The sequence below is a fragment of the Macaca fascicularis genome, chromosome 9, assembly GCF_037993035.2.
Source record: "Macaca fascicularis isolate 582-1 chromosome 9, T2T-MFA8v1.1".
In the NCBI taxonomy this organism is placed as follows: domain Eukaryota; kingdom Metazoa; phylum Chordata; class Mammalia; order Primates; family Cercopithecidae; genus Macaca; species Macaca fascicularis.
Window position 1 is genome coordinate 110,685,367 of NC_088383.1, and position 15,298 is coordinate 110,700,664.

Genomic DNA, 15,298 nt, shown 5'->3' on the forward strand with positions numbered 1-15,298 from the left:
GTAGTCCCAGCTACTTGGGAGGCTGAGGTGGGAGGATCGTCTGAGCCTGGGAGGCAGAAGTTACAGTGAGCAGAGATGGCGTCATTGCCCTCCAGCATGGGTGACAGAGTGAGATCCTGTCTCAAAAAAAAAAAAAAAAAAAAGTCTTGGTATCATACAGCTTTCACAATGCTGGTTTTTAAAAACTATAAACCTGGCCGGACTCGGTGGTTCACGCCTGTAATCCCAGCACTTTGGGAGGCTGAGGCGGGCGGATCACGGGATCAGGAAATCGAGACCATCCTGGCTAACATGGTGAAACCCTGTCTGTACTAAAAATACAAAAAATTAGCCTGGCATGGTAGCGGGCGCCTGTAGTCCCAGCTACTTGGGAGGCTGAGGCAGGAGAATGGCGTGAACCCGGGAAGCGGAGCTTGCAGTGAGCCGAGATCGTGCCACTGCACTCCAGCCTGGGCGACAGAGCGAGACTCCGTCTCAAAAACAAAACAAAACAACAACAACAAAAACTATAAACCCACATCACTTTTGGTAATTTTTTGAAGTTTTAAAACATTTAGAAAATAAAATTTAAATTATTTTTCAGTAGTCCTCCATGTTATATATGAAATCACTTATTCACAGTATCCAAGATAGAGTCATAAAAACAACCTGAGAAGAAACAAGACACTGACAGAGAATAGAAGTGTTGGGAACAAATATCTCCCAAACTGTTTAAATAAATCATGGAATATCCGTCGAATAGAATAATCAGCTATGAAAATAATGGGAAAGATTGTACGGCCGGGCGCGGTGGCTCAAGTCTGTAATCCCAGCACTTTGGGAGGCCGAGACGGGCGGATCACGAGGTCAGGAGATCGACACCATCCTGGCTAACACGGTGAAACCCCGTCTTTACTAAGAAATACAAAAAACTAGCCGGGCGAGGTGGCGGGCGCCTGTAGTCCCAGCTACTCGGTAGGCTGAGGCCGGAGAATGGCGTGAACCCAGGAGGCGGAGCTTGCAGTGAGCTGAGATCCGGCCACTGCACTCCAGCCTGGGCGACAGAGCGAGACTCCGTCTCAAAAAAAAAAAAAAAAAGAAAGATTGTACGTATCACTAGAGAAGGATCTCTAATATACATTAAGTGAAAAAAAGAAAAAGCAAAATTCAGAACAGTGTGTATAATATATTGCCATTTGTGGAGGGGAAAACTGTATTTGTGTGCTTTGACTCATGTATACCAAATATCTCTATAAAGGTACCCAAAAACCTAGTACCAGTGTTTGCCTGTAAGGAGGGGAATTTGGGTGGATGGGAAACAGAATTTCTTGTCAATTGTATACTATTTTATACCTTTTAAATGTTTATTAACTCTTTGCATGTATTACCTATCGAAAAGCGTTTCATCTCTAAGGGGACTCTCTAAAAAGTGAAAGGGCATTTTTAGAGCATGTTTTGGGTAAATAGAAGAGTCCATAATGAAAGAAATTGTCCTTATTTTGCAATAGAGAGCTATAGTGCAGAAGGGAGAGTGGGGATTTGCAATGTGTTAACTGGGATATCTGAAGGTAGATAAAAATTCTTACCCAGATTGTGAAAATAGGATAATTATTGACAAAAGGCAACAGAATAAAATTCATTCATTGCATTTAAGTAAGCAATGATATGTTAGGAAATGGACTAAACGGGAAGAAAATACTATAACTCAACCAAAAATTATAAAAAGAACAAAAAATTATGAAATAAAGATTCAGAATGTTCTAACATCACAGTAAAATGTATAAATAAATTTTCAAATGAACCCTATCTTATATATATATCAGTAAAAAAAGTTTCAATTTCATAGAACCCTGACACACACAAACGCATAAACACCCAAAACACATACACACACATACAGACACTATAAAAAATCAATGAGACCATTGAGATAATTCTGGACTTTTATGGCTATTTCTTTAATAAAGGACATTCTTTGCATTTTTACTGCCCTAAATTTACCTCTTCAAGTCACAGCAATGCTGATTGAGCTTTTTTCTTTTTCAGTTTTGTTTCTAACCAAATCTTTTGTACATTTCTGGAATTTAAGCCACCTCAGTTACCGCTTATCTATAACACCATTGCTTTGAGGGATTAAAGCAGGTTTTTTGTAATACACTTAGATCGAGTTATCTAAGTTGAGAAGAATATCCTGTTTGAGTTGGGAAATCTTTTTTTATTTTTTATTTATTTATTTTTTGATCTTGAGTTGTTTTGATTTCCCCTGAGAGCAGTAATCTTCAGCAAGTGATATTTCTAAAAACCCCCAAACACACCACAAAACATTCCAAGTGATTTTAACTCCTGAATGAGGTTGGGCTACCTGAGTGATTCTCTCTCTTCTCTTCTTTGGCAGAAAGGATTAGAAACCTCCACAGAACTTGCTCTCTATTAAAGTGGAGTGCTGTGCATTCATTGGCAAGAGGTGAATTGTTTTCAGATTACATGTGAAAGAGTGTGTGTGTGTTTCTTTCCCACATCAAAGACTTGGATGGAAGCAGTTCTGAGTATTGCCAGGGATGCAAGAATTGGTGCTAAAGTGATTAACAAAATTGCTTTTCTGCAAAAGAAGCACAAAACATTACCTAGGGATTAGAGGAGGAGAGGGCAAGATTAAAGGTGATGTTGAATTTGGGTAGAATATCTTATCCATCTTTTTCAAATCATGCTTCGAGGATTCTGTGCCCCTCCTTAAGGAAACCTGAACAAATCAAAGTGTTGCTTTCTTAAGTTTTGTACACAGAGGCACTGACAAGGTAAAATTAAAACTACTAACATAAGCAGCACTAGCACTTATGAAGTGACCTTTATATCTTTATCTCACACTACAAATACATTTCGAATGTATTTTATTCAGTATACACCAAAGACTCCATGGATCAAAGTCTCTTTGATTTGTAATTGGTTTGTGTGTCCACCTGTTGGACATAAATGATAGTGTTTTACAGGATTTCTGGGGTTGTTGTTCAGTTTTAATAAATCTTGATTTGTCTAGCATCCCTTTTTAAATGTATCTTCCACAGTCAAAACATTTGTCTAACCTAAATATTTAAAAGCCATAGAATCTATAATTAAATAATGAAAGAAAGATACAACAAACCTCGTAATTCCTAGTGTATGGAATTATTGTAAGGGGTAGCTCTGAAATGCCCCCACAACATTCTCACTCAGCATTTTTTCAGTCTCTTTCAAAAACCAAATTCAGTTCCTTGCTTCTTCCAAGAAGTCCTCCTGACTTTAGTCTCCAATCAGAGACAGGCGGAAACATATAGGTACAGATAGCTGTTCTTGTGTGAATAAACCTCTTCCTCCTTGGTTTCTTGCTTTAAAACATTAAGTCCAAAAGAGGAACAAAACATATATGTGGATAGGTGGCAAAAACATCAAGTTGAGCAACATAAGCAAAATAGATTCAGAGCAATACATACAAAAATATTTAACACAAAACAATATTGTGATTCTTTAAGGATTATATGTATGTAGAAGTACAAAAAATAGAACAGAATTATGTACCTCAAACTCATGGTAGTGGCTGCCTCTGGAAAGGAAGCAGGCAAATGAGATTTAGGGTAGTAGTAAAAGGGAATTTTAGCTACCTCTGTAATGTTTATTTCTTTTAAAAAGAAAAAAAGCCATTAAGCTAAGATGATTCACTTAGGCATAGTTAGGGAATGTGAAGTGTCATTGAAATTCTTGTCTAAAAAACACAGCAGAAGTTTGAGATCTCGTCTTTGTCCTCATAAACTGTTCTTTCATGTAATATGTAGATTTTTTTGTGTGTCAGACACTAGTTATGTCTCGCTTTCTTGAAACAACAGTAAAACCTGTTTCAAATCAATTGAATAATTCAGAATATTTGTTGCCTCCTCTTTGCCCACAATAACGTTCTTTCTAAATTAATATACTGTGATGATGGGACTTTATCTTTGTGTGTGTTCTATGAAGAAAGGGACATGCTGTGAGTCCTTGGTAAAATGAATAAATAGATGAATAAATAAATAAGCCCTGTTTGCTGGCCACCCTGCATGCAGCAGTTTGTGGGCGATTTCATTTCGAGAGGTTGCCTATTTGACTTCTTCGCTTTCAGGAACTTGTCGAGAACAATCATTTTTTATCTGTCTTCCCCTTGGGGTCCCGTAAGGTCACTAGACATAAGATAGCTGTGAAATTTGACATTGTTCCCATTTAAATGCTTTACTCCAGCAAGTGCAAGACTGCGGGTGCTTCGGTGCGGGGCTTGCCACGGCCAGGCCGTTCTGAGACTCGCCAGCTCTCCAGGCTTCAAAGCCTGCCATCCTTGATCTCGCTAAAGAATGTTTTTGAATTCTATGTCCATCTAGTGGTTGCCTGCAAAGATCTACTTGGCTTTTTCTTTCTTCCTTTTCTTTCACACTTGATCAGTGAGATTCTGTTTGTGATGGGGGTTTGCCCCCCTCGGTCTTTAATTCTTTCACAGGTGGTTTCAAAGTGTCTATCCTCCGCCACTGCTTTCTATAAACAAGCAGGAATTCGGGAACTGCAGTTACTGATGGCTTTCCTCACAGGGCCATTCTCCTCTCACTTTGAAAATAGACTGTTTTGTGGACAGTAAAGTACAGTTCTTTTTCACAGATAAGATTAGAGGCTTGAGAGGAGGCTGAAGGGAGGGGAGTGTTTTCTTTCCCTTTTTTCTTTCTTTCTCTCTCTCTCTCTCTTTTTTTTTTTAACCAGAGAGCCTTTGTGTTCTAACTCATTTTACCAAATACAAGAACTTTACTTATTTTACACTCAGTTGCTCCTTTGGTTAAGGATGACATGGCACCAAGTAGAAGTAGCTGGGAATTTGCTGATTTCCTCATTAATTCCGGCTCCAGCATCCTAAGTGTAAGGGTAAGAGTTGAAGATCAAGTGGTGACAGGAACGAATGTGATTGCATACCCAAGAGATCAAATTATATCAACTCTAGCTAAGGATTCTGATCTGCCATGGGGGTTGAGATATCTATTTTATCACCTCCTCTCCCTCCGTGGGTTGAAAAATCTCTCTCCAGGCCGGGTGCAGTGGCTCACGCCTGTAATCCCAGCACTTTGGGAGGCTGAGGTGGGCGAATGACCTGAGGTCAGGAGTTCGAGACCAGCCTGACCAACATGGAGAAACCCTGTCTGTACTAAAAATACAAAATTAGCCAGGTGTGGTGGCACGTGGCTGTAATCCCAGCTACTTGGGAGGCTGAGGCAGGAGAATCGCTTGAACCCGGGAGGTGGAGGTTGCAGTGAGCCAAGATCACAACATTGCACTCCAGCCTGGGCAACAAGAGCAAAAACTCTGTCTCGAAAAAAAAAAAAAATTGTAACTACCATATATCTAGCAACCCCACTACTGGATATACATCCAAAGGATATAAAATCAGCATGTTGAAGAAATATCTGCACCCCCTTCCCGCCCCTGCCCTGTTCACTGAAGCACTATTCACAATAGCCAAGATACGGAATCAACCGAAGTGTCCATCAAAGGATAAATGGATAAAGAAAATGTGGCATATATACACAATGGAATACTATTCAGCCTTAAAAAAGAAGGAAATCCCGTCATTTGCAACAACATGGATGAACCTGGAGGGCACTATGTTAAGTGAAATAAGCCAAGCACAGAAAGACAAATAACACATGGTCTTACCTATATGTGGAGTCTCCTTGAACTCTGAAACAGAGAGTAAAATGGTAGCTTCCAGAGGCAGGGGTTGGGGTGATTGGGAAGATGTTGGTCAAAGGACACAAAATTTCAGTTTGTCAGGAGAAATAAGTTCAAGAAGTCTATCATACATCATGGTGATTATAGTTAATAACAATATATTGTATACTTGAAAATTACCGGCAGGTGCCTGTAGTCCCGGCTCCTCAGGAGGTTGTGCCACCTACCAAAAAATGATAAGTATGTAAGGTGATAACACCTGTTAAGTAGCTGGATTTAGCCCTTCTGCAATGAATACAGCAATTAAGACATCATGTTGTATACCATAAATATTATAATTTTTACTAGCCAAATAAATAAATAAAAGTATATATACAAAAGACTATATGGGAGGATGGGTAGTAGTTTTTTTTTTTTTCCTTTTTCTTATCTTCTGTGTGTTGGTTTTTTAAATCATTTAAAAATTGTGTTTTGGCAGGGCACGGTGGCTCACACCTGTAATCCCAGCACTTTGGGATTGCCAAGGTAGGCAGGCTGCTTGAGCTCAGGAGTTTGAGACCAGTCTGGGCAATATGATGAAATCTTGTCTCTACAAAAAATAAAAGATTAGTCAGGTGTGGTGGTGCGTGCCTGTAATCCCAGCTACTCAAGAGACTGAGTTTGGAGTTTCACCTGGGCCCAGGGAGGTCGAGGCTGCAAGTGAGCCGTGATTGTGCCACTGCGCTCCAGCCTTATAGAGCGAGACCCTAAAAAAAAAAAACTGTTTTAATCACATTACATGAGAATTACATAAATACATTTGCCTTGTAAAAAAAATAAAACATTACTGATAAAATTAAAGTCCTCTTAAATACCTCCCTCAATCTTGTATATCCCTACACATATATTTATATATGTACCTGAACCCACGAAAATTATATGATTCGTTTGTACATATCATTTTAGTAATATTATTTTCAACTTTTTGTTTCTCTCAACGCTATTTATTTTTCCTTTCTTTCTTTCTTTCTTTTTTTAGACAGGGTCTCACTGTATCACCCAGCCTGGACTGCAGTGGTGTGATCTTGGCTCAGTGTAACCTCCATTTCAGGGCTCAAGTGATCCTTCTGACTCAGCCTCCCTAGTAGCTGAGACTACAGGTGCATGCCACCATGCCAGGCTAATTTTTGTATATTTTTATAGAGACAGGGTTTCACCATGTTGGCCAGGCTGATCTCAAACTCCTGGGCTCAAGCAATCTGCCACCCAGGCCTCCCAAAGTGCTGAAGTTACAGGCATGAGCCACTGCACCTGGCCTCAACGCTATTTCTTTTTTTCTTTTTTTCTTTTTTTTTTTTTTTTTTTGAGACAGAGTCTCGCTCTGTCGCCCAGGCTGGAGTGCAGTGGCCAGATCTCAGCTCACTGCAAGCTCCGCCTCCCGGGTTCACGCCATTCTCCTGCCTCAGCCTCCCAAGTAGCTGGGACTACAGGCGCCCGCCACCTCGCCCGGCTAGTTTTTTGTATTTTTAGTAGAGATGGGGTTTCACCATGTTAGCCAGGATGGTCTCGATCTCCTGACCTTGTGATCCGCCCGTCTCGGCCTCCCAAAGTGCTGGGATTACAGGCTTGAGCCACCGCGCCCGGCCAACGCTATTTCTTAGACATGTTTTCATGTCATTATTTTCCACTTTTGTGTTCTCTCTTTTTTTTTTTTTTTTTTTTTTTTTTTTTTTTTTGAGACAGAGTCTCACTCTTTCACCCAGCTTGGAGTGCAATGGCGTGATCTCACTACAACCTCCACCTCCCGGATTCAAATGATTCTCCTGCTTCAGCCTCCTGAGTAGTTGGGATTACAGGCGCCTGCCACCATGCCCAGCTGATTTTTGTATTTTTAGTAGAGACGGGGTTTCACCATGTTGGCCAGGCTGGTCTCGAACTCCTGACCTCAGGTGATCTGCCTGCCTCGGCCTCCCAAAGTGCTGGGATTACAGGCGTGAGCCACCGCGCCCAGCTTTTGTGTTCTCTTTTTAATTATTATCTTCTTTTAAATTATTACATTTATTCCATAGATAAATTGTTGTTTATTTAGCCAGTTTCCCGTTGATGGGCATTTAGGCTGTTGGCAGTTTTATGCTATTATAAATAATGCTGCATGGACACCATTTGTATTTTTTACATTGATCTAAATAAAGTGTGTTACATTTATAGGGAGAAAAAATATTTGTAAATATTTGTAAATATTTATTTTAATTTGAACTGGAACAAAGGCCATGACTTTAGGTATTAATTCAGTGTGTGTCCCCATCTTCCAAGTGGCCAAGGTTGTCCAAGACACACATAATGCCTTTATACTGTTGATGTGTTAGAACTAAGTGATAACGCCAGGCGCAGTGGCTCACGCCTGTAATCCCAGCACTTTGGGAGGCTGAGGCAGGTGGATCACCTGAGGTCAGGAGTTTGAGAACAGCCTGGCCAACATGACAAAACCCCGTTTCTACTAAAAGTACAAAAATTAGCCGGGTATGGTGGCATGTGCCTGTAATCCCAGTTACTCAGGAAGCTGAGGCAGAATTGCTGGAACCCAGGAGGCAGAGGTTGCAGTGAGCCAAGATCGTGCCATTGCACTCCAGCCTGGGCAACAAGAGTGAGACTCCATCTCAAAAAAAAAAAAAGAACTAAGCGATAACACTTGCCCTCCATCTATTATTTTTTCCCTCACAGAATTCAGAGCAGTATAAATCCGTCAACTCCCCAACTTTCAGGATCTGTAGGAGAACTGAAAAGACCAACCACTGCTACAGGTAAGGGATTGAATCTCACTCCTTCTAAAACCTCAAATCATAGGAACTGAGACCTGGAGAGAGATTTTTCTTCCTTTTTTTTTTGTTTTTTTTTTTGTTTTTTTTTGTTTGTTTGTTTGTTTTTTGCACTCAGCTGGTAGTTCCAATTTTAATTCTGGGGAGGAACCTCCATACTGTTTTCCATAATGGTTGTACTAATTTACAGTCCCACCAACAGTGTACAAGGATTCCCTTTTCTACATCCTCACCAACAATTATCTTTCATTTTTTTATAATGGCCATTCTGACTGGTGTGAGGTGGTATCTCATTGTGTTTTCAATTTGCATTTCCCTGATGATTAGTGATGTTAAACATTTTTTCATATACCTGTTGGCCATTTGTATGTCTTCTATTGAGAAATGTCTATTGGGGCTTCTTTTCCCATTTTTGTATCAGGTTATTTGTTTTCTTACTATTGAGTTATTTGAATTCCTTTTATATTTTATTTATTTTTTTAATTGTTTAATTTTTCTTTTAGAGTCAGGGTCACCCAGGCTGGAATGCAGTGGCACGATCATAGCTTACTATAGCCTCAAACTCCTGGGCTCAAGCAATCCTTCTACCTTGGCCTCTCAAAGTACTGGGATTACAGCCATGAGCCACTACACCTGGCCAAATTCCTTGTATGTTTTGGATATTAACCCTTTATCAGAAGTGTGGCTTGCAAATGCAGTCTTTCTGGTGATTGTTTTCTTTGCTGTGCAGAAGCTTTTTAGTCTCATGTAATTCCATTGGTCCATTTTTGCTTTCGTTGCCTGTGTTTTTGGAGTCATATCCAAAAAAATCACTACACGGACCCATGTCACAGAGCTTTTCCCCTGTTTTATTTTCTAATAGTTTTACAGTTTCCAGTCGTACGTTTAAGTCTTTTATCTATTTTGAGTTAATGTTTGTATAGGGTGTGAGATGAGGGTCTAATTACATCCTTCTGCATATGGATATTCAGTTTTCCCACCCCCATTTATTTGAAAAGACTGCCCTTTCCCGATTTCGTGGTTCTTAGCATTTTTGTCAAAAATCAGTTGAGCCGGGTGCAGTGGTCCATGCCTGTAATCCCAACACTTTGGGAGGCCAAGGCAGGAACACTTCAGCCCAGGAATTTGGGACTAGCCTGGACAACATAGCAAGACCTCATCTCTATAAAAATAAGTAAGTAAATAAATAAATAAAAATCAATTGACCATAAATGTATAGATTTCTTTCTGGGCTCTCTATTCTGTTCCATTGGTCTATGTGTCTGTTTTGTTTGCTTGTTTGTTTCGTTTTGTTTTGAAACAGGGTCTCACTCTTTTTAGCAGACTGGAGTGCAGTGGCAAAATCATGGCTCACTGTAGCCTCAACCTCCCAGGTATAAATGATCCTGCCATTTCAGCTTCCCAAGTAGCTGGGTCCACAAGCATGTGCCACCATGGCTGGCTAATTTTTATTTAATTTTATTTATTTTTATATATATATATATATATATTTTGCTAGAGACAAGGTCTCCCTATGTTGCCCAGGCTGGTCTTGAACTCCTGGCCTCAAGTGATCCTTCTGCCTCAGCCTCCCAAATTGTTGGGATCCCAGATGTGAGCCACCCCACCTGGCTGATTACTGTAGCTTTGTAGTAGATTTTGAAATCAGGTAGGGTGGTGCCTCCAGCTTTGTTCTTTTTGCTCAAGATTGCTTTGGTTACTCAGGGTCTTTTGGGGTTCCATATGAATTTTGGGCTTGTTCTATTTCTGTAAAAAATGTCATTGGTGGCCGGGCGCGGTGGCTCAAGCCTGTAATCCCAGCACTTTGGGAGGCCGAGACGGGCGGATCACGAGGTCAGGAGATCGAGACCATCCTGGCTAACACCGTGAAACCCCGTCTCTACTAAAAATACAAAAAACTAGCCGGGCGAGGTGGCGGGCGCCTGTAGTCCCAGCTACTTGGGAGGCTGAGGCAGGAGAATGGCGTAAACCCGGGAGGCGGAGCTTGCAGTGAGCTGAGATCCGGCCACTGCACTCCAGCCCGGGCTACAGAGCAAGACTCCGTCTCAAAAAAAAAAAAAAAAAAAAAAAAAAAAGGTCATTGGAATTTTGATAGGGATTACATTGAATCTGTAGATCACTTGGGTAGTATGGAATTTTTTTTTTTTTTTTTTTTTGAGATGGAGTCTCACTCTGTCGCCCAGGCTGGAGTGCAGTGGTGCCATCTTGGCTCACTGCAACCTCCACCTGCCAGGTTTAAGCAATTCCCCTGCCTCAGCCTCCTGAGTAGCTGGGACTACAGGCACGCGCCACCATGCCCAGCTAACTTTTTGTATTTTTAGTAGAGACGGGGTTTCACTATGCTGGCCAGGCTGGTCTCGAACTCCTGACTTCGTGATCTGCCTGCCTTGGCCTCCCAAAGTGCTGTGATTACAGGCATGAGCCACCACACCTGGCCCCAGTATGGACATTTTGACAACATTAATTATTCCAATCTGTGAACACAGGATATTTTTCCATTTACTTGTGTCTTCTTCAATTTCTTTTTTTTTGAGACAGAGTCTCGCTCTGTCATCCAGGCTGGAGTGCAGTGGCGTGATCTCGGCTCACTGCAACCTCTGCCTCCTGGGCTCAAGCAATTCTCCCCTCCCGAGTAACTGGGATTACAGGTGCACATCACCGTGCCCAGCTAATTTTTGTATTTTTAGTAGAGACAGGGTTTCACCATGTTGGGCAGAATGGTCTTGAACTCCTGACCTCAAGTGATCTGCCCTCCTCAGCCTCCCAATGTGCTGGGATTACAGGCATGAGCCACTGCGCCCGGCCACCTTCTTCAATTTCTTTAATTAATGTTTGTCTTCAGTGTACTACATTAAATTTAAAATGTACTATAAAAAATTAATGAATGGCGTGGTGGCTCATGCCTGTAATCCCAACACTTTAGGAAGCCAGAGCCAGTGAAGCCCAGGAGTTCAAGACCAGCCTGGGCAACATGTCTAAACCCCATCTTTATAGAAAATATAAAAATTAGCTGGGTGTGGTGGCAGGCACCTGTAGTCCCAGCTACTCGAGTGACTGAGATGGGAGGATCACTTGAGCCCAGGAGGTCGAGACTGCAGTGGGCCATGATTGTGCCACTGCACTCCTGCCTGGGAGACCCTGTCTCAACAACAACAAAAATTAATTTTTTATTGTGGTAAAATATACATAACATAAAATGTACTCTTCTAACCATTTTTAAGTATACAGCTCAGTAGCATTAAATACATCCACATTGTTAGTATGACCATCACTAATATCTATCTCCAGGACTTTTTCATCCTCCCAGACTGAAATTCTATTCACAGTAAACAATGACTCCCTATTCCACCCCACATCCCCCAGTCCCTGGTAACCACTGTTCTACTTTCTGTATCTATGTATTTGACTATTCTAGATACCTCATTTAAGTGAAATCATACAATATTTGTCTTTTTGTGTTTGGCTTATTTTACTTAGCATAATGTCTTCAAGGTTCATCCATGTTGTAGCATGTATCTGATCATTCCCTTTAAAGGCTAAATAATATCCCATTGTATGTATTTAGCACATTTTGTTTATCCATTCATCTTTAATGGGCATTCAAGTTTTTCCACCTTTTGCCTACTGTGAAGTATGCTGCTATGAATATTGGTGTACAAACAGCTGTTCGAGTCCCTGGTTTCAGTTCTTTTGTGTACATACTCAGAAGTGGAATTGCTGAATCATATGGTAATTATATGTTTAATTTTCTGAGAAACCACCATACGGTTTTCCACAGCAGAGGCACCGTTTTACATTTCCACCAGCATTATACAAGGGTTTCTATTTCTCCGTATCCATGCCAACACGTTGTTTTCTTGTTTTGTTTTGAGACAGGGTCTCACTCGCCCAGGCTGGAGTGCAGTGGCATGATCACGGCTCACTGCAGCCTCAACTTCCTGGGCTCAAATGATCCTCCCACCACAGCCTCCTGTCGCTGAGACTGTAGGTGTGCACCACCACACTTGACTAATTTTTTGTAGAGATGGGTTTTTGCCCAAGCTGGTCTCGCCAGCCTCAGCCTCCCAAAGTGCTAGAATTACAGACGTGAGCCACAGACCAAGCGCTGTGTTTTTTTTGTTTTTTGTTTTTGAGACAGGGTCTCGCTCTGTTGCCAAGGCTGGAGTGCAGTGGCACAATATATGTCTCACTGTAGCATCGGCCTCCTGGGCTCAAGTGATCCTCCTGCCTCAGCCTCCCATGTAGCTGGGACCACTGGCACACACCACCACACCTGGCTAATCTTTGCATTTTTTGTAGAGATGAGGTCTCACTTTGTTGCCCAGGCTGGTCTCGAACTCCTGAGCTCAAGCTATCCTCCTGCCTTGGCCTTCCAAAGTGCTGGGATTACAGGTGTGAGCCACCCTGCCCACATGTTTTGTTTTTATAATAATGGATGTGAAGTGGTTATATACTTTTAAAAATTAAACAGTGAGGCCGGGCACAGTGGCTCAAGCCTGTAATCCCAGCACTTGGTGAGGCCAAGGCTGGAGGATCACCTGAGGTCAGGAGTTCGAGACCAGCCTGGCCAATATGGTGAAACTTAGTCTCTACTAAAAATACAAAAATTAGCCAGGTTGTGGTGGCACACACTTGTAATCCCAGCTACACGGGAGGCTGAGGTGGGAGAGTCGCTTGAACCCGGGAGGCGGAGGTTGCAGTAAGCTGAGATTGTGCCACTGCACTCCGGCCTGGGTAACAGAGCAAGACCCTGTCTCAAAACATAATAATAATAAATAAACAATGGCCTAAATTGTAACTAACATAATGTTAACATTTTTCTATATCATTAAGTGTTCTTCAGGGCTGGGCGCGGTGGCTTTCGCCTGTGATCCCACACTTTAGGAAGCTGAGGCAGGGGATCACCTGAGGTCGGGAGTTTGAGACCAGCCTGACCAAAAGTAGAAACCTTGTCTCTACTAAAAATACAAAAATTAGCTGGCCCTGGTGGCACATGCCTGTAATCCCAGCTACTCGGGAGGCTGAGGCAGGAGAATCGCTTGAACCAGGGAGGCGGAGGTTGCGGTGAGCCAAGATGGCGCAACTGCACTCCAACCTGGGCAAAAATAGCAAAACTCTGTCTCAAAAAAAAAAAAAAAGTTCTTCAATAATGTCATTTTATTGGCTGTGCAGCATTCCACTGAATAAGATATACCATAACTTAACCAATTCCCTATTATTAGAAACTTAGGTGTTTCCAAATGTTTGGCATTATAAGAGTGCTGTGTATTCATATTTTAGACTTTGCTTTACATTTGCTTATAAATTCCTAACAGTGATATTGCTGCATCATCGAGCATAAACTTTTTTAAAGTTTTGAAATCAATGTCCATTTTAAAATGAAGTTTAAAAGAGGGATGGGAGGACAGAAGGAATTGCTACTGCTGCTACACACTTAACACCCAAGCAAACATCTATTGAATCAGTTGAGAAATTCCCACACACAATGTAAAGAGTGAGCATTGTCTGTTAGTCCTCCAACAATTTGTCTTTCACCATTGACCTACATTGAAACCTTCAGGCCGGGCGCGGTGGCTCAAGCCTGTAATCCCAGCACTTTGGGAGGCCGAGACGGGTGGATCACGAGGTCAGGAGATCGAGACCATCCTGGCTAACACGGTGAAACCCCGTCTCTACTAAAAATACAAAAAACTAGCCGGGTGAGGTGGCGGGCGCCTGTAGTCCCAGCTACTCCGGAGGCTGAGGCAGGAGAATGGCGCAAACCCGGGAGGCGGAGCTTGCAGTGAGCTGAGATCCGGCCACTGCACTCCAGCCCGGGCTACAGAGCAAGACTCCGTCTCAAAAAAAAAAAAAAAAAAAAGAAACCTTCAGCTTAGGAAAAGAATGTAGGAGCCTCTTAATGGAAGGCTAGATTCAGTGGTACTTGGGGTGCTGAAATAGCCTGTGTGTGAGTATTTTCATCTCTGTAGTTCACTACTGGATCCAGGACCAATCTAAATCCTTCTCACTTTGTCCACTACTGAAATATGATGCTATCTCTGTGCTGGAAGTTGCAGAAGTATTTAAGAGTACCCAAGAATAACACAAATGAGAAAATAAACTGAATAATAAGTTCAGTACGAGGAAACATCCAAGAGTAAACGACGGGGTAGTAGCTTTCTTCCTCTGGAAGAAATTTTTTTTTTTTTTTTTTTTTTTTTTTTTTGAGACAGTCTCCCTCTGTCACCCAGGCTGGAGTACAGTGGTGGAATCTCAGCTCACTGCAACCTCTGTCTCCCAGGTTCAAGTGATTCTCCCCCCTCAACCTCCCAAGTAGCTGGGACTACAGGCATGCGCAGGGACTACAGCCGTGTGCTACCACACCCTGCTAATTTTTGTATTTTTAGTGAAGACGGGGTTTTGCCATTTTGGCAAGGCTGGTCTCAACTCCTGACCTCAAATGATCCACCAGCCTCTACCTCTGCCTCCCAGAGTGCTGGGATTTCAGGTGTGAGCCACCATGCCCAGCCCAGAACTTATTATTAATTGGTATAGCTTATGCCCTGCCAAAGCCTTAGACTTGGGAATCCTGAACAAACTTCAGTTATGTCACTCTATTACTCAGATACCTTGAGCTACCCAAGGGCTTCCTGGTCAATCCAAACCCTCTTGCCTAGCACTCAGTATTCTGGCTTCCCCTGACCTCTCTGCATCCTGACTGCCCCAGCATGAAGCCTTCCATTCCATCCAAACTGACCTATTTCCTTTATGCCAAACAAGCAGCATATATTCTGGAAAAATCTTTGGACTTGGAGTTACACAATGTGGATTTGAAC